This window comes from Typopeltis vanoorti, chromosome 21, assembly GCF_054136105.1.
Source record: "Typopeltis vanoorti isolate ZY-2024b chromosome 21, IOZ_Tvanoo_1.0, whole genome shotgun sequence".
Classification (NCBI taxonomy): Eukaryota; Metazoa; Arthropoda; class Arachnida; order Uropygi; family Thelyphonidae; genus Typopeltis; species Typopeltis vanoorti.
Window position 1 is genome coordinate 107,388,350 of NC_143569.1, and position 27,860 is coordinate 107,416,209.

A 27,860-nucleotide genomic window follows, 5' to 3' on the forward strand; every position below is an offset into this window, starting at 1 on the left:
CAAGTGTCAGAAGGAATTGCCGTCGACGGATGTTACATAACCTGCAGAAAATGCCATAGGAATCTTCACTTTACATGTTCCGGACTTTCAGAAACAACCTGGCAACGCAAATCCAATGCCAAACGAGAAAAATGGAAGTGCCTAAACTGTAGAAAGAACAAAGAAACGCCACCACACACGACGCAACTGATTACGCCGGAGGCAGAATCGGACGATGAACAGAACAGACAACAAAACACCGGTGAGTCTTATAATTTGAGTTCCGTTAATTTATTGCTAGAAAACGGTTTAGAAAATATAAAAGCCATCTTGGTAGATCTTGTCAAAGAACTATTTGATAAACAGAATAAAGAAATAACAAAAAAAATTAGTGAATATCAAGAGTTTGTTAAATTTAATAATTCAAAAGTCGAAGAAATCTTACAAACGGTAAAAGACATTAAAACCAGAATTAACGCATTAACTGAGAGGCAGCACAAATTGATAAAAGACACATTGGAACTCCGTCAAGAATTTAATTCCTTGAAACAACAATACGAAGTTCTAAACCAAAAACAACATAAAGAAGACCTTGTCATAAACGGTCTTCACCGAATCCACAGAAAATCTCAGAGACGTAGTTCTAAAGTTAGGCCATGCAATTGACATCCCCCTACAGCATAATGATATTCAGACCAAAAATCGGTTTCCCGGGAAGAATAGAAAACAAGGTTCGCCACGACCGGCACCAGTCATAGTTCGTCTGACAAGCAAGGCTACAAGAGACAATCTCATGAAAGCCAGCAGACTGAAAAAACCAGTATTCAAGGATTTAAATGCATCGCAAGACAATACGCCAATCTTTCTATCTGAGTATTTAACACCTTTCAATCAGAATCTTTTGTACCAAGCAAGAAAGGAAAAAACAGAAAAAAAGCATCAATTTTTATGGATCAAAGACGGCAAAATATTCTTGAGAAAGTCACAAACTTCAAAGTCTATACAAATTAAAAGCTCGGAAGATATAGACAGGTTGCCAGAGTGAAACAAAAGACTCCAACTTAGTTCAATAAGAAGAATCTCAACACAACAAAAATGAATGTGAACCATCAGATAGATGTAATTACACCAGAATACATCAGTAATTGTACTTTCGAATCTCTTGATGCATGGAAACAAAACACAGTACAAGCGAGAGGTCTCTCAATCTTGCATATTAACATCAGAAGCATCCGAAAACATTGGTTATTATTACAGGCTTATCTGAGGAATTACACTGATATTATTTATATATTGATTCTTACAGAATTATCCATAACTAATGACGAAGCGACTGCTTTCCAAATTCCAGGCTTCAAACAACACAGATTATGCCGCCAAACAAGAAGAGGGGTGGAATATTAATATTTATGAAACAAAACTTAATAGCAAAAGAAACGACCTATCAGTTTGAGCATGCTGAAACCCTCTGCCTCGAAATCATTAATACCACGAATACACAGCACCCCATAATACTAAAGGCTATTTACACGCCACCAAACCTAAATATGATAAAATTCCTACACGAAATCAATTGCTGGCTTTCAAGCCAAGAAATATGCTCAACCGAACACCTAATGATAATTGGCGACATAAACATAAATATTGCAAATGAAAACCAGAACAACACTGTACAATACCTAGACATACTATCCATGTATAATCTAATACCAACAATAACATCATGTACTAGAGAAGAAATATTCGGAAATACTATCACTGCATCCTGTCTAGACCATATAAACGTCCGAACACCACCAAATAGTTACACTGCATCAGCATAAAGTGCAAAGTAGCAGACCATTACTTCACAGCTCTAAACCTGCACACCAAGACAATACCTATGCAATGTCCCACAGAAGAAAAACGACAGAAAACAATAATAGACGAAGAAATAGTCAACCACGAAATAAAAAAACAGACTGGGAACACCTGGCATCAGATTCAGCAGATATCTTATACAACATTAAACTCACACCGGAGGAAATATATAAGAAAGCTACAAAGAAAGTCCGAATTCGATCATAAACAACACAAAATTCTTGGATAACACAAAACTTAATCCTAGAAATACACAGAAAGGAGGCATTATGGAAAGAATTAAAGCGATATACAAATAACACAACTTTAAAAACTGAATATAAGATAACAAGGAATCGCCTTACAACACAAATCAGAAATGCAAAAAGAAGCTACTACAGAGACAAACTAACCTCCGCACAAAACAACATGAAACAAGCCTGGCATCTGATTAATGAGATGCTAGATTCTGTTCCCAACACCACTGCCTCCGAAACCATAAAACACAGCTTCATGAAAGATGCAAAACCTATCCAACAACTAGCAAATGACTTTAACCAATACTTTGCAGACTCCATCGAAGAACTTCACAGAAATATTCTCCCAATCACAAAACGAGACCGTCCACTTGGACCGCGATCAAAACAGACATTATGGTTCCCAACTATAAAAGAAGAAGAACGTCTCTCAGCAATACATCAAATCAAACCAAACAAAGGCCCAGGAATAGATGGTATCAGACCCAAAGATATAAAGCAACATGAAACTAGTTTAAGTCCTATCCTACTAAAACTAATAAATAAAATATTTAAAACAGGACAGATACCAAGTATGCTAAAGACCGCCATAATCACACCCATATACAAACAAGGAAAAAGAAATTTAATCAGCAATTACAGACCCATAGCAATATTTCCAATTATCAATCAAATTATGGAGCGGATCACTGAAGAAACTCACAGCATACACTGAGATCTTTCATATTATCCCCAAAACACAATATGGTTTTCAGAAAAATAAGGGAACAACATCTCTCTTGGAAGACTTTACAGACATATTTAATACTACCTTAGACAAAAACAAAATTGCCATGGTAGTCTTTATAGATCTAACTAAAGCATTCGATACACTTACACATCAAACTTTGTTAGAAAAGCTGAGGCATGTTGGAATAGACGGGCCTCTTCACAGGTGGTTTACAAACTACCTCCAAAATAGAAAGCATATCACACGTATTGGTTCAAACCGAAGCAGAGAGCTACCAGTAACCTGTGGACTACCACAGGGAGCTGTACTTTCTCCAACTCTATTCAACATTTACACGCACGATATTAATCATTTACCAATCAAAGGTAAGATATTCCAATACGCAGACGATACAGCAATAATATCCATCCATAATAACTCAAGCATAGCCCAAACAAATATGCAACATGATATAAATCTGATCATAGACTGGCTCACGAAAAGCTCCATACACCTAAACTCAGAAAAGACAAAATTAATGATATTCAGAAATCCACTGACTCGACCAGTTGTTAACAAATATATAACCATCCAACATCCACTTTCCAACACAAAAAACACACAGAACAGCAAAACCACTACAGTCACTCCGGTTGAAACAATACGATACCTTGGAATTTATTTCGATGCAGATATGAACTGGAATAGCCATATAAACCATCTACACAACAAACTCCGAACTATAAGTGGCAAACTCTACAGGTTAAAAGACATAGTTCCCATACGCCTAAAAACACTAATATACAAAGCACTATGCCAAAATATACAAAGATACGCTATAACAACGTATGCTTTCTGTGCACCCTACAAATTACATAGATTAATGTCACTACAGAACAAAATGACAAAACTGATCTTTTGGGAACAAAGAGAAAATCACGACCTTATAAACATTGCAATGCAGAACACAAAATACTGACAGCAAAACATTTATGTCACCTATGTAGCCTTGCTAAAACATTATTTCGATGCCAACTACAGGACAGTTGGAAATACATACCGTATAACAAGACCTCAGACTACTAATTATATCACATATAAATACAATCATCACTACGGAAAGGCCACGCGAAACTTTTACATCCCAGACATGATAAACAAATTACCTTTTGAATACAGAAATCTTACAAACTACAAGAGCCTGAAAAGAGCTCTAAGTACATACTACGAACAAGAAACACGCACCCAAAATACCATACAAACTTAATAAAACACAATATATTCGCTCAGGCTTCCAGTTCAGCGACGCATCAAGACATTCCAAGTTATTGTGTGTGTGTGTGTGTGTGTGTGTGTGTGTGTGTGTGTGTGTGTGTGTGTGTGTGTGTGTGTGTGTGTGTGTGTGTGTGTGTGTGTGTGTGTGTGTGTGTGTGTGTGTGTGTGTGTGTGTGTGTGTGTGTGTGTGTGTGTGTGTACGTGCGTGCGTGCGCGCGTGCGTGCGCGCCTGCACGAATTTCTCAATTATAGATTTCGTAGCATCCCAACACAGCAAAAAAAAAAAAACCAATACATAATAACCAACTGGTGTCATCCTCAGATAAGCTTACATATAAGCTTCGAGGATGAAAGCAAAGATATTAGTTCTCATCCAAGATGTATCATATGTAACCAAATGCAGTAACGTACGTATCACATGAAAACCGATGTATATAATGTATGTATTTATTTGTTAACCAATGTACGTAATGTAAATATCACATGTAAACAAATTCAAGTAATGTATCATACGTAAACAAATGAATGTAATTGTATATAATAATTGTAACAAATGTATGCAAGTAAAAAAAAAAAAATTCTTTTAAAAGTAAATCATGAGTTTAAACCGTATGTTTGTGAAAATCAGAAAACATAATATTTAGATTGCATGTGTGTAAATACTGTTGTATAATCACACCTTTTCAAACTTGAAAAAAAAAATAGTAAACCACAACATGTAATATTATACAACTTATGTAACTCTGAACAATATAATTGTAAATTATTATTATGATTGCTATAAATATATATTAAAAAAAACTGTTATCATCATTACTATTTAAATCTCATTATATGTAGCACAAAATGCTTAACCTTGTAAAATAATATACTGAATAGATGATCATCGTACATATGTAAATATTTGAAAGAACAATAAAAAAAAAAATTAAGCGAAGGCATTGTGTAGGCATATGAAAGGCTACACGGTGATATCGCTGCTCCCATTTTTATAGTTTTAAAGTGGTTCTAACTCGAGATTTTAATATAAAGGTGTCGTAACGTAATTCTACTTCTCACGCTGAAGACAGCGATATGGAATTCCCAGAAATCGCCTAAGGAGAACCCAAACGTTTATTGCTGACGATTGAAGAGTTCACCGTGGTCACCAAAGAACAAAGGACGTCGCTATTATTACAGTCACGATACAGTTGCTCAAAGGAGGAAAGGTGAGCATGAAGTGGACCAAGTGCCTGAAGAAATTATCGTCCCACGGGAATCATATAACCTGTACGAAATGCCCTAGGAATCTTCACTTTACACGATCGGAAATTTCGGAAACAACCTGGCAAAGTAAATCCAATGCCAAACGAGAGGGTACAAGTCCCTATATTGCAGGGAGAACAAAGAACGCTACCAACCAAGGCACACCCAACTACAAGGAGGTAGAATCAGACGACGAACTGAACAGGCAAAAAAATAGGGGTGAGTTTTATAATTTGAATTCCGTAAATTTATTACTTGAAAAGGTTTAGAGAATATAAAAGCCATCTTAGTAGTCTCGTCCAAGAACTCTTTGATAAATAGAACGAACCGATAACAAAAACAAATAGCGAAATGAAGAGTTTGTTAAATATAATAATTCAGCAGTAGAATAAGTCTTGCAAACGGTAAATAACATTAAAATTAGCATTAACGTACTAACCGACAGGCAACACAATTTGATGAAAGAGGCATCCGAACTCCGTCAAGAACTTAATCCCCTGAAAGTACAATACGAACTTTTAAATCAGCAAAAACATAAAGAAGATCTTGTCATAAACGGATTAACTGAAATTGCATCTACAGTAAATCTCAGAGACGTAGTTTAAAGTTAGGTCATGCAATTGACATCATCCTACCGCATAGCGACATTCATACCGTAAATCGGATTCGCAGGAAGAAGAAAAAAACAAGGCTTCTCACGACCCGTACCAGTCATAGTTCGTCTGACAAGCAAGTCAACAAGAGACAATCTCATAAAAGCCATCAGAATGATAAACCCAGTTGCCAAGGACTTACGCGCATCTCAAGACAATGAGCCAATCTTTCTATCTGAGTATTTAACACCATCCAACCAGAATCTGTTATACCAAGCAAGAAAAGCAAAAACAGAAAAATCATCAGTTGTTTTTTGATCAGAGACAGCAAGATATTTTTGAGGAAGTCATAAACTTCAAAGTCAATGCAAATCAAAAGCTTGGAAGACATAGATAGGCTGCAAGAGTGAAATCAAGGACTCCTAACTGGTCCAAAAAGATGACCTCAACACAACAAAAAGGAATTTGAACCATCCAACAGATGTAATACCACCAGAATGCATCGGCAATTGTACTTTTGACTGGTATGATGCATAGAAACAGCACAGCGTACAAACGAGAGGTCTCTCCATCCTGCATGTTAATATCAGAAGCATTGCAAAACATTGGTCAATGTTACGAGCTTATCTGAAGAATTACACCAGTGTTCTTGATATATTAGTCCTAACAGAAGTATCCATTACTAATGACGAAGCGACTGCTTTCCGAATTCCACGCTTTCAACAACATAGTTCATGGCACCAAACAAAAAATAGGTGTGGAGTTTTAATATTTCTCGAACATAAATTAATAGCAAAAGAAACTGTTTATCAGTTTGAACATAGGAAAAACCCTTTTCATCGAAATCACTAATGCATCCGATCCACAGCATCCCATAATTCTAAATGCGATTTACGGGCCACGAAACTCAAACGCGAAAAAATTCTTGTACGAACTCATTTGCTGCTTTCTCGCCAAGAAATATGCTCAACCGAATACTTAATGATAATCGGCGACATAAACATAAATATTGCAAAAGAAAACCAGAACAACCCTGTACAATACCGAGGCACACTATCCATTTATAACCTAATACCAACCATAACATCATGTACTAGAGCAGTAGTCTCTAAACGTTTTTGATTATGTACCCCAAGACAGAAAAAATAAATAGTGCGTATCCCCAATTGATTGAGCAAAAATCTGTTGTAATAAGTATTATAAAGAGGAAATACGCCTTGTATCATCATGTGATAATTAAAAACACTAGATCTTTTTACACATTGTTTTTATTATTAACAGCTTACAAACATATTTATTACAATATTTAATGTGAACAATGTCCTTGCATTTCTTTCATAATTTCTTGAAATTCTGGTTTGATGGCTTCTGATACTGCGATACGTTGCTTCTTTAAATTATCTGCAATGATTTCTATACGTCTACCAATAGTATTTGCTGATAAGGGAATGCATTTTAGTTTATCTGCATATTCTTTTCCATGGATTATTTCTACCAGCCATTTTTATGGCGGTTGGGAGTACAAGTGTTTCCCCAATGGTGTGTGGCTTTTGCAATTAAGAATGCAACCTTGAGAGATGCCTCCAAATATTTATCGTTTATTTCAGTGAATTTATTTAAGTTGTGGATTGAGAATTACATGTCTTCAAACATCGTTCAAAGAATTGCAAAGATTTCTGTTCATGTTCAGGATGTTTAGTTTTTAAGTGTCTTACTAATAATGATGGTTTCATACTTCCATCACGTAGCGCCTCATGACACAATACGCATGTAGGACGAGGTTCATTGTTGACTATCGTCGATGTAAATCTCCATTTCAAGTAGTCTTCTTGATAATTTCGAACTTTCTTGGACAAGGTTTTGTTAAGTTTCAGATTAATGTTTTTATCACTTAATTTGACTGATAACGAACTTGTTTGAACAGAATAATTACTCCTATCTTTTCGTTTTTGTTCGTCTAATCTAGAAGTACTGTCACAATGAAGTCTGTTTGGCCGAGTGGGTATTGTATCCGCTCTCCAGCAAAAAGGCTGCGGGTTCGAATCCCGCCTGGATGTTTGTGATTGTCCCTGAATATACTAGTGGGAGTTGTGGGCTGTAGATGGCGTTGGTGTAGTTGTGGTTCATTGTAGTTGGTGGATTGCGGGTGGTGGAGATGGAGAGCTGTAGAGCAGGTGCCCTCCCTCGATGAGTCTTTGGACTCTCTGGAGGTGTCAAGTAATAATAATAATAATTATCTTCAATTCGCAGTTTCTTGGGAGGAAATTTTTTTAACCATTTATCCATTTTGTGAGGGTTAATTTGTAAAATTTAAATATAATTCATTTACTATTGATAATATCAAACACTTTTAAAAAATGTAAACAATTTTGATAATATATAAATTCACTATTTTTAGTGTAAACGTAAAAGTAAGCACAAAAAGGCGTTGGAAATGCACAGGAACCATATACCCTAAAAAATAGTTAAACTTACTACTAATAGTTAAATAATTAATACAACTGTGGTGTCATCTGTAGATAGCATGATAACTAAGCAATTTTCCCTCTATAGTTGGGCTTCTCAACACTAGGATGGTCTACAAACAAAGCCAATGGTAAGAAGTAAGAGAATTACTCCCTAGTTTTCAAAAACAGCTTTTGCCACAGACGATTTTGTGTGCAAAGTCGCCAAATGTGCGCTACTCGCAAATTTAAGTTTACGGGATCTTTATAACGTCTTTGTCTATATTAGATATATGTTTAATTAATGAGAGAAACTATTATTCTTTATCTTCAATTAATTACTTAATTTTTTTCCTATGAATATAAAGTTTTTTGACGTACCCGCACGTATCGACTCGCGTACAACTAGGAGTACGCATACCACACTTTGGGGACCACTGTACTAGAGAAGAAATATTCGGAAATACTATCATTGCTTCCTGCCTACATCATATAAACGTCCGAGTACCACCAAACAGTTACACTGCAGTAGCCATAAAGTCCAAAGTAGCAGACCATTAGTTCGCGGTTCGTAACCATCACAGTGAGACAATTTCCGAGCAATGCTCCACATATGAAACGCAACACAAAACAATAATAGACGAAGAAACAGTCAACCACGAAATAAGAAAAATCGATTGGGAACAGATGGCATCACCAGACATCTTATACAACATAACACATATATTTACATCTCTCTCTCTCTCTCTGTCTCTCTCTCTCTCTCTCTCTCTCTCTCTCTCTCTCTCTCTCTCTCTCTCTCTCTCTCTATATATATATATATATATATATATATATATATATATATATATATATGAAAGAATGATCATTAAGTCGGTTAACATACATATTTTTATAAAGAATTGAATGAATAGAACCGAACTAGAACTCTTACAAGCCGAAACTAGTTGTGTTTTTATATTAAAATCTATTTACTTAAATCTCATTTCTAGTCATTCAATTCTTTATATATATATATATATATATATATATGTTGAAAGTTTTTTACCTTGGGTATAAAATATGTTAAAGATACCGAGTTATTTTAAATATAAACCTGGCTTTTTTACTCTATTTCCCAAGTAAGCAAACAACAAACTCAGTCAAGTATGCGCCTGCAATAGTTGCAAGTCTAGCTGACCCTGCACGTGGTGCAAATCCAAGGCAACTCGCGGTAAAGATAGATTAAGCTCTGATCACTATTCTTAATATTTACCCTTTATCCAAATCACATCTCCTGAAGGAGATGTATGATGCTATGTATTAAAGGCAAGGGGTTGCTTACTTGGGAAATGGAGTAAACAAAACCAGGTTTATATTTAAAATAACTTGGCATCTTTAACATATATTATACCCGAGGTATAAAACTTTCTACCTCTATCTCTCATCCTGAGATTTTTATTTTATAAGGTCAAAGCACCTTATGGTAACTTCTGTTGGTAAAATATTTATAAGCTCTGTATTACTTAAACCTTAGTATTTCTTAGCCTGGCTCCCACTGATGAGACCTCAATAAAGGTCGAAACCGGTCTGGGTAGTGGCCCCTTGCCTTTAATACATAGCATCATACAACTCCTCCAGGAGATTTGCTTTGCATTATGGGTAAATATTAAGATTAGTGATCAGAGATTAATCTACCTTCACCACGAGTTGCCTTGGTCTTGCACTACTTGCAGGGTCAGCTAGACTTGCAACAATTGCAGGCGCAAACTTGATTGACTTGTCTGTTCGCTTACATGGGAAATGGAGTAAAAAAAAAGATATATATTTAAAATAAATTGGTATCTTTAACATGTACATATATATATATATATATATATATATATGTATATATATATATATATATATATATATATATATATATATATATATATATATATATATATATATATATATGATGAAAAGGCTTTAATGACTGATACCGAGAGATAAAAGGATGTCATGATATATTTGAAAATATACTACTAGTTTACTAGTTTCGTTGAATTGATCAACATCTTCACAATCAAAGAAGTATATAAAGAATTACAGAGACTTAAAATTGTAACAGAACAAGTAAAAAAAAAGACAGTAGCGTGTTTGAAAACAAAATGCGAGTTTGAGTTCCAAACAAACGTATACTGCGCGCTGTCGCGAGTGCGCCAGTACTGAACCGAGGCAACGTGTGCGTCAGAGAGATTAAAACTCGGGCTATTGTTGATATGAGAGGAATCTAGAGAAATTTCCCCAGATTCGACAATATTTCTCTCGAGTTCATCATAGCACACATGGATGTTAGAAGTTTGAGTCCAGTTCACAATGTGTTGGCGGCCTTCGTCTGAGTTAGCTGAAAAGAGAACGTGGCAAGAGAGAGCGCTAGCTCTAGTCCTGTTATATGAGATGTCTCGACGATGTCGACAATTCGACAAATCATTACTTACAGAAGAAACAGAAATTGAAAATGAACTCCTTTTTCTTAAAAATATTTTTATTAATAATGGTTTCTCTGTTCCGAAAATTGACACATTTCTTTCCCCCAGCCACTCAACTACTTCTGAAGATCGCTCTTCCTCAAGAGCCTTCATCTCTTTGGCTTACATCAGCTCTATTTCACCAAAACTCTCAAAGATTCTCAAGAAGTTTATCTTCAAACCTTGCTTCATTACGCTTTCAAAACTTCGTTCAATACTTAGCAAACCTAATGAAAAACATCTTCCAACTCCGTTTCCAGGGGTGTACAAGATTTTATGTGATTGTGGAAAGCCATACTATGGCCAGACTGCTAAATCCATCCTTCTACGTTTGGACGAACGTCGAGACATCTCCTATAACATGACTAGAGCTAGCGCTCTCTCTGGCCACGTTCTCTTTTCAGCTAATTCAGACGAAGGCCGCCAACACATTGTGAACTGGACTCAAACTTCTAACATCCATGTTTGCTATGATGAGCTCGAGAGAAAGACTATCGAATCTACAGAAATTTCTCTAGATTCCTCTCATATCAACAACAGTCTGAGTTTCAATCTCTCTGACGCACACGTTGCCTCTGTTCAGTACCGGCGCACTCCCGACAGCGCGCAGGATACGTTTGTTTGGAACTCAAGCTCGCATTTTGTTTTCAAACACGCTACTGTCTTTTTGTACTTGTTCTGTTATTACAATTTTAAGTCTCTATAATTCTTTATATACTTCTTTGATTGTGACACCTGAAGAGGTTGATCAATTCAACGAAACTAGTAAACTAGTAGTATCTTTTCAAATATATCATATCATCATTTTATCTCTCGGTATCAGTCATTAAGACTTTTTAATAATATTCCAATCGAGTAAAAATGAATTATGATAATATCTACTTTCCTGATGACGAGGAATTAAATTCATTGGTCAAAGAAAATCAGAAGAATCTCAGAGCGATTGAATTATACATCAACAGACTTGTATTTTTCAAAGGTTGTAAGTGCAATTCTATTATTCCACGATTCCTTCATTTTAAAGAATCGATAAAAACCGTAGAGCTGAAAGGATTTACAGGAGAACAAAACTAGATCTTTTATCGGAACGCATTTGATACCAAGCGTTGTCTTGCCGCTTATTTCTCTATGAAGACCTATTATGAAACCTGTTTATCTCATTCAATAGACAGTTCATCTTGGACCTATTTAAAAGAAATTAGCACTCTTAAAGATACGGAATTTAAATAAAATCAACCTCATTAGAAAATATGATTCTTTTAAATATTTACAAGATAGTAAAACTTCTCATTTTGACTCTACCTATTTATAGAAAGTTGTTATCAATAAGTCTTCCCATCAACTATCTTCGGCAGAAAAAAGCATACTTGATAAAGTCTCAACTTTGTCACTGCTCTACATCCGTCCCTAAAGAATATCTCCTAACAAAGATAGAAAAGGCAGCTTCTTTATTACCAAACAAAGAAGCCAACCTCCTCCGTATGGAAGCAATTTTCACCATAAATAAAACTAGACCTCCACCAGACAACATTTCTTACTCTGAAAGGACAGCTATCAAGTCCTTGAAAGATAATAGTAACATAGTTATTCTTCCGGCAGACAAAAGGAATGCGACTGTCATCTTAGACAAGTTTGATTACCATAATAAAATCTTGGAACTTTTAAATAGTGATACCTACTCAGAAATTGCTAATGACCCTACGATGGAACTACACAATAGAACTAATAATTTATTAAAAACCACCTTGGTGTAAAAGCAAGGTGGTTTTTAAGAAAGTTACAAAGTTACAAAGAAACATTCGGCATTCTCTTAGGTCACTTCATCCCTTGATACCTCGACTGTATGGTCTCCCCAAGATTCACAAAACTAACTGACCACTCAGACCTATAGTTGAGGGCATACTCTCTCCTTCTTATAATCTCTCCGAATTTCTCGCAAGGTTTCTAAGGAATCTTTCTGGAATTTTCTCTTCACATATTAAAAACTCTGCAGATTTTGTTTCTATACTCAATGACATCAAACTTAAAAAAACAGATTTAATGGCCAGTTTTGATATTGTTTCTCTCTTTACAAATGTACCTGCTCAAAAAATCCTCGATCTTCTCAAGAACAAATTATCAAAAAAACTGTTTTCTCTTCTCTCCCATTGCATAAAGTCAGGATACTTCAAATATGATAACAAGATCTACTTACAAAACTCAGGTCTGGCTATGGGCAGCCCACTCTCTCCAATTCTCGCGGATATATTTCTCAACGATTTTGAAGAAAAAGCTATTAACTCCTTTCACTTTAAACCAAAAGTCTGGTACCGCTATATTGATGATATTTTCCTCATCTGGGAAGACGGTGTCAATAACCTCTATTTATTTTTAGACCACCTAAACAAGTGGCATGAAAAAATCTCTTTCACCTTCGAACTGGAATCAGATGACTGCCTTCCCTTTATCGACCTCAAACTTACCAGATGTGCTGAGAGCATTAAAATCTCAATTTTTAGGAAGCTTACTCATACTGATAGATACTTTCATGTTTCCTCCCATCACTATCCCCCACAAAAATGTGGTATTATTTCCTACTCAGCTCACCGAGCGAAATATTTACTTACAGAAGAAACGGAAATTGAAAATGAACTCCTTTTTCTTAAAAACAACGTTTATTAATAATGGTTTCTCTCTTCCTAAAATTGACGCATTTCTTTCCCCCAGTCACTCAACTATGCCTCTTCCCCAAGAGCCTTCATCTCTTTGTCTTACATCAGCTGTATTTCACCAAAACTGTCAAAGATTCTCAAGAAGTTTATCTTCAAAACTTGCTTCATTTCGCTTCCAAAACTTCGTTCAATACTTAGCAAACCTAAAGAGAAACATCTTCCAACTCAGTTTCCAGGAGTCTACAAGATTTTGTGTGATTGCGGAAAGCCTTATTATGGACAGACTGCCAAATCCATCCTTCTACGTTTGTATGAACACCGTAGAGATATCTCCTATAACTGGACTAGAGCTAGCCCTCTCTCTAGCCACGTTCTCTTTTCAGCTAACTCAGACGAAGGCCGCCAACACATTGTGAACTGGACTCAAACTTCTAACATCCATGTGTGCTATGATGAGCTCGAGAGAAAGACTATCGAATCTACAGAAATTTCTCTAGATTCCTCTCATATCAACAACAGCCTCAGTTTTAATCTCTCTGACGCAGACGTTGTCTCTGTTCAGTACTGGCGCACTCGCGATAGCGCGCAGTATACGTTTGTTTGGAACTCAAGCTCGCATTTTGTTTTCAAACACGCTACTGTCTTTTGTACTTGTTCTGTTAATGCAATTTTAAGTCTCTGTGATTCTCTATATACATCTTTGATTGTGATACCTGAAGATGTTGATCAATTCAACGAAACTAGTAAACTGTCAAATATCTTTCCAAATATATCATGTCATTTTTTTATCTCCCGGTATCAGTTATTAAAGCTTTTTCATAATATTCCAAACGAGTAAAAATGAATTCTTAAAAAAATAAATAAATAAAATAAAATATATATATATATATATATATATATATATATATATATAAGGAAGCTACAAAAAATCAGAATTCGTTCAAAAACAAGCCAAAATCCTCCTATAACCCAATACGTAATCCCAGAAATACACAGAAAGGACACTCTATGGAAACAAGGAATCGCCTTACAACGCGAAAAAGGAATGCGAAAAGAAACTACTACAGATACAAATTAAACTCTGCACATAACAACATGAAACAAACCTGGCATCTGATCAATGAGATGCAAGATTGTGCCTCCAAACACCACCGCCTCCGAAACCATAAAACACAGCTTCATGAAACACGCAAAATCTCTCCAACAACCAGCAAATGACTTTAACCAATACTTTGCAGACTCCATCCAAGAACTTCACAGAAATATTCCCCCAATCACAAAACGTGACCCTCCACTTGGACCGTAAACAAAACAGACATTATGGTTCCCGACCATAAAAGAAGCAGATCTTCTCTCTGTAATGCAACAAATCATACTAAACAAAGGTCCAGAAATTGATGGTATAAGACCTAACGATATCACTCAACTAGCCTAAACCCTCTCCTACTAAAATTAATAAATAAAATATTTAAAACCGGATAAATACCAAGTATGCTAAAGACTGCCATAATCATGCCCATATACAAACATGGAAAAAGAACTTTAGTCAGTAATTACAGACCCACAGCAACTCTACCAATTATCAATCTAATTATGGAGCAAATCGTACTAAGGAAGCTTGTCACATATACAGAAAACGTTCATATTATCTCCAAAACACAATATGGTTTTCAGTGAACAATATCTCTGTCGGAAATCTTACAAGCGTAATTAATACCACCTTAGAGAAAAACAAAATTGCCAGAGTAATCTTTATCGATTTGACTAAAACCTTTGACACACTCCCACATCAAACAATTTTTTAGAAAAGCTGAGGCATGTTGGAATAGATGGACCCATGCACAGTTGGTTTATGAACTGCCTTCAAAATAGAAAATATATCACTTATTGGGTCAGACAGAAGTAGAGAGCTGCCAGCAACGTGTGGAGTGGCAGAGGGAGCTGTTCTCTTCCCAACTCCATTCAACATTTATATGCACGATGTTCACCAGTTACCTCTCAAAGGCAAGATCTTCCAATTCGCATACGATACAACTATAATATCCATCCATAATAATGCAAGCATAGCCCAAACAAATATGCAGCATGACATAAATCTGCTCATTAACTTCCTCATCGAAAACTCCATACAACTAAACTCAGATAAGACAAAATAAATACATTCAGAAATCCAATGATTCGACCAGTTTGTTATATATATATAATCATCCGACATCCACTCTCCAATGTAAAAACATTCATAACAGTAAAACTACTATCATAGAACTCAGGTTGAAGCAATATTATACCTTTTAATTTATTTCGATGCAGGTATGAACTAGAATAGCAACACAAACCATTTACAAAACAAACTCGGAACAATAACTGGCAAACTCTACAGGTTAAGAGGCATAGTTCTCACATCCCTAAAACACAAATATACAAAGCACCATGCCAAAATATACTAAGATACGCTATAACAACGTATGCTTTCAGTGCACCCTACAAATTAAATAGATTAATGTCGCTACAGTACAAAATGATAAAACTGATCTTTTGGGAACAAAGAGACAATAACGACCTTATATACACTGCAATGTCAGCAGACAAAATACTAACAGCAAAAGACTAATGTCACTATGCAGCTTTGTAAAACATCATTTCGATGCCAACTTCAGGATAGCCAGAAATACATCCCGTATAACAAGACCTCAGACTACTAATTGTATCGCATATAAATACAGAATGAAACACAAAACATATTCAGGCTTTCCATTTCAAAGACGCATCATAGCATTCCAAATTGCCGTGGGTGTTCGTTTGGAAGCTATGATGCGTCTTTGACACACACACACACACACACACACACACACACACACACACACACACACACACACACACACACACACACACACACACACACACACACACACACACAGAGAGAGAGAGAGAGAGAGAAAGACAGAATGAATTTCTCAACCTTCAGCTGTAGTAGAAATCAGACTTATCGAACATCAGGCTACTTCCCAACACAGCAATGAAACCAATAAACAATAACTAACAAGTGTCATCATCAGATAAGCTTAATAAATAATCTTCGAGGATGAGAGTTGAGAAATTAAATCTCAACCAAGGTCAAGAAAAAAAAAAGAAAAAATTGTACCCATGTGTTACACTTAAGTGAAGTAGTTACAAAACTTAAATACATTAAATCAAAAATAATAAATGTATATTATTGATTGCTGAATGTTTAACTGCTGTGAAAATGCAATGTTAATCAACGTCACCTTTTGTCACTATGCAGTAACTATTATTAATACATTATACAGAAAAAAAGAAAATTTGTACGAATTTCAATGTTACCAAAAATAAAATAATAAAATAAAATAAAAACAGAAGTATATCTGTTGTAAATATGTAAGCATCGGTAAATTGTATGTAATGTAAATATGTAATCACATTATGCAATCATAATTTTAATAATAAACAAGGATTGAATTTAAAAAAAATAATAATAATAATAAATATATATATATTTAATAAAAAAAATCAGCTCACGCCTTTTTATTCCCATATAGAGAGTAGGCAAGGACGTTTTAGCTCCTAACTTTTGGAGATTGAGTGGGCAGTTCAATCTCCACTGGTACTCAATCATAGATAGGTGGCCCAAGGCTGTCACTAATTAAGCGGCACGCAGTTAAGAGAGACGTCTGTACAGGTGGCGCCACCTCGTGGTCCCTAACCCTAATACTCGTATTTATTGTCTGAAATAACGTGGGTTCTACGGTCCATTTTCTTGAGTTTACGGGACGAAAAACCCGAGTTTCTGGAGGAAAAACCCGCTTGCCCGTGCCAGAGATCCATTAACTCGGGAACCGGTCGAAAAAAAGCTTACAAAAATTTCCTCTAGTCGAAGACTAGATTCGAAACAAAGTCTTCCTTCGTTCAGTCAAGCGCCATGGTGTGCAAACGCCACATCCACGAGCTACACAGGCTCGTAGCAATTTTTAATTATATTGTCATTATTATTATTATTATTATTATTATAAACTTGCCTCACTCAACTACAAGTAATCCTTATAAACAAATACAGAAATTTGTTTGTATAATTACTCTCTCTCAAACTTTGAAAAAAAAAAAAAAATATATATATAAGGGTTACCAAGTAATTTTATAAGCTTGGTTATTTAACACCTGTGTAGCTCAGTAGAAGTGGCGTTTGCGCTCTACAGCGCTTTACCACACGAAGAAAGGATTTGGTAGTTCAGATCTAGTCACCGACTAGAGGAAATTTTTCTAAGCCTTTTTTCGACCGGTTCCCGAGTTAGTCGATCTCTGGCAAGGGATAGCAGGGTTTTTTCTCCCGGAAACTCGGGTTTTTCGTCCCGTAAACTCAAGAAAATCGACCGTCGAACCCACACTATTCTCAGACATTAAAAATATTGTGTTAGGGTTAGTGACCACGAGATGGCGGCACTAGCTTGCCGCCTTCTTCACTGCGCACCGATGAATCAGTGATAGCCTTGAGCCAGCTATCTCTCTGATTGGCTACCAGTGGAGATTGAACTGCCCACTCAGTCTCCAAACGTTAGACAGGGTAAATAAACGGCCCCGCCTACTCCCTATACGGGCACAAATAGGCATTAGCTGATTTTTTTTCTGATTTGGTTATTTAATTCCTAAACCCAAGTATACAATATACTAATATACAATATCCCCAAGATAAAAATTTAATTTCATATATATATACAAAAAATTCTGTATAATCTTCATTGTTAATATTAGAAGAACATGTGTTGTAAATACATAATGTAAATACAAAACAGTAACATTAAAATTTTTAATTGAAATCTAATGCAGAAAACGCAGCACTTAGTGCTGAACTCTGTAAAATTATAAGATGCAATGTCACACAAGATGTTTATTGTATGTATAAATATTTTAGCAATCAATAAATTATCAAGATTATTATTGAAAAATTATTATTATTATTATTATTATTATTATTATTATTATTATTATTATTATTATTATTATTATGATGAAATGCGGTAATAGTACGAAATGCAGTAAGATTCTATAACTAAAATGTGCCGGCTTTTCAGAAACAACCTGGCAACTTAAATCCACTGCAACACGCGAGGAATGGAAGTGGCTACTCTGCAGGAAGACCTACAATGCAGCCGAGTACACCGGAAGCAAAATCAGACGACGAAAACTGAACAGACAAAAAATGCAGGTGAGTCCTATAATTTCAACTCGTTAAATATACTAATAGAAAACTGTCTAATGACTATAAATCGTCTTGTACGCGTCACACCGGCAATGAAATTCATTTCCTGCTGAAGACTCATTTCATCTGGTGCTAAGTGACTCCAAGCAGAGCACTGAAAAGAAAATCATGTTTACGTAAAAACAAACATTAATGCAGACCAAACAAACACAAAAGATAGAAAATGAATGTTAATCTCGGAGAACGGTTGCATTGCTGTTTGTAACCAGTTGGGAAAAACAGAGTGGCGATATCTGTACTTGCAAGTGTAAAAAAATTATTTTCAAAATAATTTAAAAAAAAATCCTACCCTTTCCAGCTCGGTGAACGATAACCTATTAACTAATATCAATGGGTATCCCCAAAATACTGTTTAACAAAAAGTAATCAAAAATCTCTGTAATCATTCCAGCATTATTATTTGAATGGATATAACAGAAAGCATTGACTCAAAAAAGAAAACTTGCAACACGTTGCACATTGATCAGAAATGAACAGAAAGCATTGACTCAAAAAAGAAAACTTGCAACACGTTGCACATTGATCAGAAATGAACAGAAAGCATTGACTCAAAAAGGAAAACTTGCAACACGTTGCACATTGATCTCTCCAATACTTTGGTAACAACAGCAGGAAATTACACCACACAGAAGTGACGGCTCTGTACATTATTAAATACACCAGGGACAGAATACAACGCACCAAAATCTAGAGAAAACACACGCTTCTACCAAAGAGCAGACGTGAAATCTAGTTTTACTTCAAAGCTAACACCACTTACACTACTCTTAGAATCGAATCACCATTTTAGAGTCCATGAGTAATTATGACTTGCCTTTATCACCGTCTTCATCAATGTCTTTATCTCTCAGCTTTTCATCATTGAGGTTAATCAGAAACAGGCTTTTCCTAATTCATTAAAATGAATCCCTGACAAATAAACGAAATTATAAAAAAAAATAGATCACTGTAGGAAAAAAATCTACGATTCAATGGGAATAAGAATGGTTACGCAATGCGGAGAGACCAACTGAGCAGTAAGATCGGTATTCCCACACACTCATTGAGGAAAGATTCTTTCTCGTCAACTATCTCAGAGAGAGAGAGAGAGAGAGAGAGAGAGAGAGAGTCAGGGACATGCTTCCTCTGCAATTCTTGAAACCACTTATCCTTCAGTGTTTGGCTTCACTATTATTGGAGGGTGAAAATCCTTATATCCTCTCTCTCCTCAAGCAAACCTTCCCAACAAAAAATAACCGTTCCATCCTACAAACACCCACCATTAAACCATAAAAAAATAAACAATTCTGCTAGTCGGACGAGTACTGATCTAATTTCGAAAAGGTTCTCCCCTCAAAAACGACCACAGGAGGAAAAACAAAAAAATTCTTTTACCACAAATATTCACCAAGTAAACACAAACCATGAAATAGTTAGGTGGATACTTTTTTTTCATTGCGTATGGAGCTGGAATCTGAAACATTGAGAAGATTCTTGAGTGCATTACTTCTAGCAGAACGCATCGCATAGCCTCTAATGTCTAAAACAGTAACATCTCACAAATCTCCAGAAAAGCATCGAAAATGTAGTATATTTTAGTGCTGTGAAAGCAAACTATGTCTTATTTCTCAAAGAAATCCTTAGCACACTGTCTCTCCAATCCTTTATATAATATTTAGTTTTCCATCAAGATTATTGTTCTCTACTTGGCTTCACCTTCAGACTTTCCTTGATCAAACATACAAAATTTGAACAAAAAGATTGACACTATTTCTTTGGAAACATTACTTGTCACAAGCACAGATGTAACATTTTGTAATTCTGAAATCCGTACGATCTTAGAATTGGTTCTCTCGTTTCCAGGCAACGTTTTTGGAGACTAAATGCTGACTGTATGAACGATATATTTAAGACTCCATTTTGCTCCCACAGCATGTTGCCGTTCGCTTTTCTTCTTCACATTTTGTAACATTAAATATGAAAATGAGCTTGATGTATGTCTAATCTAGAAACTAGTCTTTTTGACTTCCTATGGCTTACAATTTCTTTTCCCCATTTGGTTTTTTTCATGTGATGCTCTATCGTTATGCCCATTATCAAAATAATTTTGATCTCTTTGATTTCTTACCTTCAAAGGTCGATTTTATTCTGTTCACATTTCCAAACAGTGAAGTCATCTTTCTTAGCGAAAGGGCGCGAATTTGATTGGTTCCGTGTTTATAATTTCAATGAACAATCTGGTACAGAGGCAGAACATATTGCACTAATCTCTCTACGATTACATTCATTCCTCTGCAGTCATCCAACAATTTGGACCTCTACTTAACTTTCTCCTTCCATGTGATTGGTCCTCTTCGTAATTCAGATTACAGTTCCATCCAAGTTCACCTTTGGTGGAACGTCCTTCCTTTATTTTATCCACAAATTTTATCCACAGGTTTCTTCAAACCTTCCCAGGGAATGAGTCCAGAGGTGATCAATACAGACAAGGAGATCATTTGTTGTAGATTGTCGAAATCCATTCTGGTGGTGAATAATTAGATGGCAGTTCTGGAAGTGTTGAAGAACTTTCTGCTGACATCCCTTCCAATTACTCTGGACAAATTTGCGGAGAGATCAATAGTTCGATAGCTTGATTGTAGAAATTTACCACCTTTTTTTTTTGGAAACTGAATGCCAGGTGAGTAAAGTTTCGTGCAGAGATGACTAAGAACAGGTTTTAATTTAGGAGCACCTCTGTTCACAATAGGATCCCTCAGGAGTGGCTACCTTTGCGGTATCCAAATTTTTCAAGATTCATCTCTCTTTCTGATGAAAGGTCCGAGGAGACATTATTGAGTTAAATAGCTTTCGTCAATAATGTTTCCATTTTGGTCAGTTGAAAGTCTTCCCTGCTTCCAACAATCTTCGACAGATTTACATATTAGAAACATTAATTCCATTAGCTGAAAAAGTCTCTCTTAAAGTCTACAGCAAATAATCTTGGATTGATTTTGCTTTTAAAACTAGAAAAAGATTTCGGGTAAGCATAGCTTTCCTTTTTTTCTCAGAAGAGACGGTCCCTGTCTCCCTAAACCTCTTTAAAACGGCATGAACAGTACTCACACCATCACTATATTCATTGGAAATGTTTCTTTCTGTAATGAGAAAGAGTAAATGTGTTTGAACGCTTTCATGGAGATATATCCATTTCATTGCTAAAAAATGAATAAAACGCTACGAATGTCAACTTGTTTACTCTATTAAAAGCACACAACACTATTAATAAATGTCGTACAGACATTTAAAGCACGCAGAACTCAACGAAAATGGGGAACTAAAACCAAAATCCAAATTACTGTGGACTGAAAAAAAAAAGAAACCAACGATTCGACGAAACTTAGTCTTGTTCGGATTAATTTTGTCGCCACTGTAAATTTTATCGTAGGAAAATGCGGTTTTAAATTTTAAATATATCCATTTTTTCACTGGATTATGGCCGAACAGAAAACTCACGTGCATTAAATATTAAATATTTTATTGTATTATAAATATGACACGCAAAATGTTGATATGAAAGGCGTTATTTTCATTTTATTTAATTTTAGTATTTGCAGCATGTACTCCAAACTTTTACCTTTTCGTGTCCTTTGGGCAGCTCGCCATCTGGACAAAGCATTTTGTAATAAAAACAAAAATTTCTGGGGGCAGTTTGACAGAGGTCAGGCTTCATTTCGCAAAACGCAGTCCTGTTCACCCTGCAACAACAAGAAGAGAAAGAATATTATTTCAAAGGACACTGGTTTCCCCATTCACTATCATAGAACAGCAGGGTCACAATAAAGTCATCGGATGTGGTCTCTGGAATTCAGAATCCGTTCAGGGATGAACATTTCTGTTAAGATGAAGTTGCAACAGTAAAGAAATTATTAAAAGTTTATTTTATTGTTGCCAGTAAGATGAACGTTTATATTTTTGTCAAGTTGCTCAGAAATCGAAATCAATAATAACAAAACCTAGAATAAAAAATATCTACCTCTATGTATATATATCAGAAACAAATATCATGAATTTCGACATTCATCAACACGTTCGAACCTATCGAACGACAACGAATATCCTCGCGCAGACTCGTTATATTCTTGGCTTAGATTTGTGGAATTCAAATGGGTCTCGCTTCCCCCTTTTTTGTTATATTCATGTTCTTTGTTACATTTAACAAACGCATTTTCTCTCACTCTATAAGGAACATTATTAAGACCTATCTTTGCTTTCAGTGCGAAACGTAAACTTAGCTAAACAGCGTGCCGGTGGTTATTGATGCACTTTGTGTGAACGCGATGTCACACACTGGATTCTAAAAAACTCCCCCATATGAATTTGGGAGTGCGAATAGTCTTGAGAGAAGTAAAAGATCCTACAACAGATTTTGCTGATTAGATATAACCTGTTGATTGGAGAGTGGATAAGCCCACCAGGTTAACCAGTTTGGATATTCTGTTGCTAACAAATATCTATCGCAGCGTAGAGTCTACCAAGAAAGAGTGCGTCACCCTTAAGATATTCCGAGACCAGAACTGGAAAGGTATTTTTGGTCTCACGGTTCTGCTGTTTCGGGGGCGGTGAGAAATTCTCCGTCCGTCATCAGCCGATGAAAGCATTTATAAAGTGTCAGCAAACATCATCTCGGTCAATGGAAGGATATAAGTGACCTTGTTGCAGAACTTAATTTAAATTATGAAAAGAACAATGTTCACTGCGTAGGTCTCGTCTTCAACACTGAAGTACTGAAAATGTTTGTTTGTTTTCTCGTCTTTTTGTGTTGGTTTTTCAGAAATAGAAATGAAATTCAACTTCTTATTTGATCACTATGCAATGCATATATCTAGAAAAGGTCAGTAAACATTGATGTTTTTATGGTTAGCGGCAGTTCAGTGGGGCACAGTCAGGAGAGCCCATAATGAAAAGACAACAGATTCAACGTTCACAACAGATTTTCTCCATTGCTTTCCCTGCTCCCAACATCCAATCTGTTTAACTCCAAGGTTCAACCGGCTATCGTCATTATTACCAAATGTATTGGAGTTGACCTTCGTGATACTTCGTCTGCATCTTGTCTCGAGACAGTATTTTATCCCATTTGCCTCTTATTTATTTTCTGTTCATCACACAATTTTCCTTATAACAAGCTACTGCTAAACGAAATTATTCTATACACCGAAGAGTTTCTGATCACCTAATAACTTTCACTACTGTTTCCCCATTCAATTCACGTAAGTGGTTGTCTGTTGTCACGAGCGCGCGCGCACACACACACACAGAAAAACCAAGATCCAAGAAAAACTCCTGGAGAAGACAATGAGCAGCGACTTACTCTTAACAGCTTTTCTCTAATTCCCCGAATTCATAGCAACAGTTTACAACGAATGCCTAAAAAGAGGTCGATTTCTTTCAACATGGAAACACTCAAATATTATACCTATAATCAAACCAGGAAAAGAAACATCCGACGACATTAACAAATACAGACCAATCAGTCTCGTAAACGTTGCTGGTAAGGTACTAGAAAAACTTCTAATAAACCGAATAATGCACTATGTCTACTCACGAAACCTATTAAGCAGCAATTAATACGCATTCAGACTCAGTCCAGGACTGTAAAGGCGATTATGGAGGTTACAGAGTTCGCAGAAGACAGTCCACAGCAACCAAAAGACGTACTACTGATGTCACTCCATGTACAAGGAGCCTTCGATGCTGTGTGGTGGCCAGCCATAATTAGGGTTACCATATTCAAAATGCCAAAATGCTGACACCCCATCGCCTGACCAACGCGTTCCGGACACAAACCTCTAACACAAAAATGAATACACATGTTTGAAATCTTTACCTTTGTAAGCTTTTCATTAATTAGATGTGATGAGTAGGGGGGGAGAAGTCCGACCACACCTCCTCGCGGCCCCCCCTGGACCCTTGAAGCTCTTGACCAAATTTCTTATGGTCCGATTTCAAGGTGACTAACGTGGCAACGGCACCCATTTTCTAATGAAGAGTCATAAAAAGTTTTCAACCAATGCTACTGCGTCCGGGGAAGCCGACGCGTCTGGGGCTGCAGTCCGGGCTCCTGATGATAAATATGCTACGAGGACTCATATTAACATTTTGCAACTCAATATCAACGGTACTCAGAGAAAAATGGATGAACTCAAATACATGCTATATAAAAATAATATCCATATAGCTTGTCTACAAGAAACAAAACTAAATAAAAATTTGAACTTCAACATCAAAGGATACACAGTTCTTAGGAAGGATAGAGAAGAAAGAACAGGTGGCGGGCTTGCTATCCTTTTGAAGACCCCAGAAATCAAATTCAAAGAAATCACCCTAAATCAATATTTAAATAATGACAGTTCAACGGAAGCTCAAGCTGTTGAAATACATCTACCAAACCATTCTATTTCAATCACAAACGTCTATCATCCTGATAATACAAATATTGATACAGACATCATTGAAAAGCTAAGCGATTCTCTAACTGATGCAACCATTATACTTGGTGACCTAAATGCAAAAAGCCCAACGTGGGGCTCCCCCAATTTAGACCATAAAGGTCAACAATTGGAAGACCTCTTTACAGATTTGGAACTCACAACAATTAACAATGGACAGAGCACCTATCTTTCTAAAACTACGGGAACTGAATCTGCTATTGACATCACAGCCATTAATTATAGTATTGCATCAAGTGCACAATGGAAAATTCTGGGAAATGCCATCAGTGACCACAGACCCATAATAACAACACTAAACTTCAAGATTGAACAAGAACAGCAAACCAAAAGGACGTGGAACTTCAGAAAAGCTGACTGGACAAGGTTTACTCAAACCTTGGAGAGCCTCTGTCAAGATGAACCTGTCTCTGGAAACCTCGACAGAAAATTACAAATCCTTACTTCACACATCAGCAAAACTGCCAAAGCAACAATACCAAGAGGCCAGCGGAAAAACACCTGGATACCATACTGGAAAGATCACAATATTGATTCAATGATTACAGAAAGAGACAATATCAATGAACAATTCAGAATTAATAAAACTGATGATTACAGAAAGAAATTAATGGACATAACACACAAAATAGAGCAGGAAATTTGGAAGTGCAAACAAGAGAAATGGGCGGAACTTTGCAGTAACCTGGATCCAAGAAAAGACAGCCAACACTGGAATATTATTAGAATCCTAGACAATATCAAAAAAGAGAACCAACAGAAAACAAACTTCATCATAAATGCTGGCAAACAAGCTATTACAGATCAAGAAATTGCAAACACACTGGCAAAAACCTATTCAAACAACTCCAAACTTCAGTATAACAGAGAGGACAAGCCCCTCAATAAACTCACAAGTCAAATGCTAAAACAAGCAAGAACATACCAAACTAATGACATCTTCTCCGAAGAATTTACACTAAGTGAACTAAATTCATCAATCGAGAAAACTGCACCTAATAAATCCCCTGGTAATGATCTTATCTTTGGTCATATGGTCAAACACCTTGGCAAAAATGCCAAAGAACAACTTCTGGACATTCTCAATACCTCTTGGCGAACGGGCAAACTTCCAAAAGAATGGAAAAAATCAGTTATTGTACCCATCCTGAAACCTGACAAAAATGCTGCAGAATGTCAAAGTTACAGACCTATCGCATTAACTAGCATACTTTGTAAAATTACTGAAAGAATCATACACTCCAGGCTTATGCACTGGCTGACAAAAAATAAGAAAATCAACTACTACCAAACTGCTTATAGAACTCGTCATTCGACAACAGATCAATTATTCCATTTCTGCCAAACAATAATAGACTCATTTCAGGAAAAACCAACAAAAAAGACAACTGCCATATTCCTTGATATGACTGCTGCTTTTGATCGTGTTTGGATCAAAAAATTAATACAAACAATACATGATATTGGAATTAGAGGAAACGCTTTAATCTGGATTGCTGATTTCATCAGAGGAAGAAAGATCAAAGTCAGAATCAATACAGCAATATCAAAAGAGCGGAGAACCTGGGCTGGTGTTCCCCAGGGCTCAGTACTCAGTCCCTTACTATTCCTTCTATATGTCAATAATATTCATCCCTACCTTACAGAAGACACAAAAGTAACTTGCTATGCAGATGATATAGCCATCTGGCACACTAGTGCTAAAATCAAAGAATCAGAGGAAATTCTAAACAAATCCATGAGAGGATTAGAAAAATGGTCAAACGAACTCAAACTTAAAATCAACCCAGACAAAACAAAACTAAGTACATTTAGTACAGACAGGAAAAATAGACATTCCTACAATCCCAAAGTCATGATCAATAACAAGCTAATTGAAAAAGTCACAAATCCAAAATACCTTGGTATTACGCTTGATCAGGAATTACGTTTTGCACAACACATCTCTAACACTTCCAACAGAGCTCTAAAAAAATTAAATATACTGAAAAGGCTTTGTGGAACAAATTGGGGTGCAAAGCCAAAAATCCTCAAAACTACTTACACTACACTAATAAGGCCAATAATGGAATATGCAGCACCTATCTGGTCACCTTCGGCTTCATCGGTAAAGAAAAACCTGGACAAAATACAAGCAAAAGCATCCAAGATTATCATTGGTGCAGTCTCATCCACTAACAACATCAGAGCCCAACAGGAATGTGGGCTTGACCTGCTGGAGGACAGACGAAAATTTGCCACCATAAAATTCATAAATAATATCAGAAGCTACCAAAGTGATCATGTCTCCCTAAAAACCTATGAACATTGGAACCAAATTTGCAGACTTCACAGATCATCGACTTTACAATATGATGACACTATCAGGAAAGAAATAGGTCTTGATCAGCTAAATGTCCACATAAACAAAGAACCTCTATTTTCCAGTCCTTTACCTTCAAATACCTTCATAAATCTAAACCTTACCAAACTCTGTACAAAAAAAGAACCAAAAGAAATGCTTAAAGAAAAAGGCCTAAATACCATCAACCTTCTTTCATCCTCCAAACAGGTTATTTGTTATACCGATGGATCATCAGACACCAATATGATTAATGGAGGCGCTGGTGTTCTCCTTCTACTCCCGAAAGGTGAAAA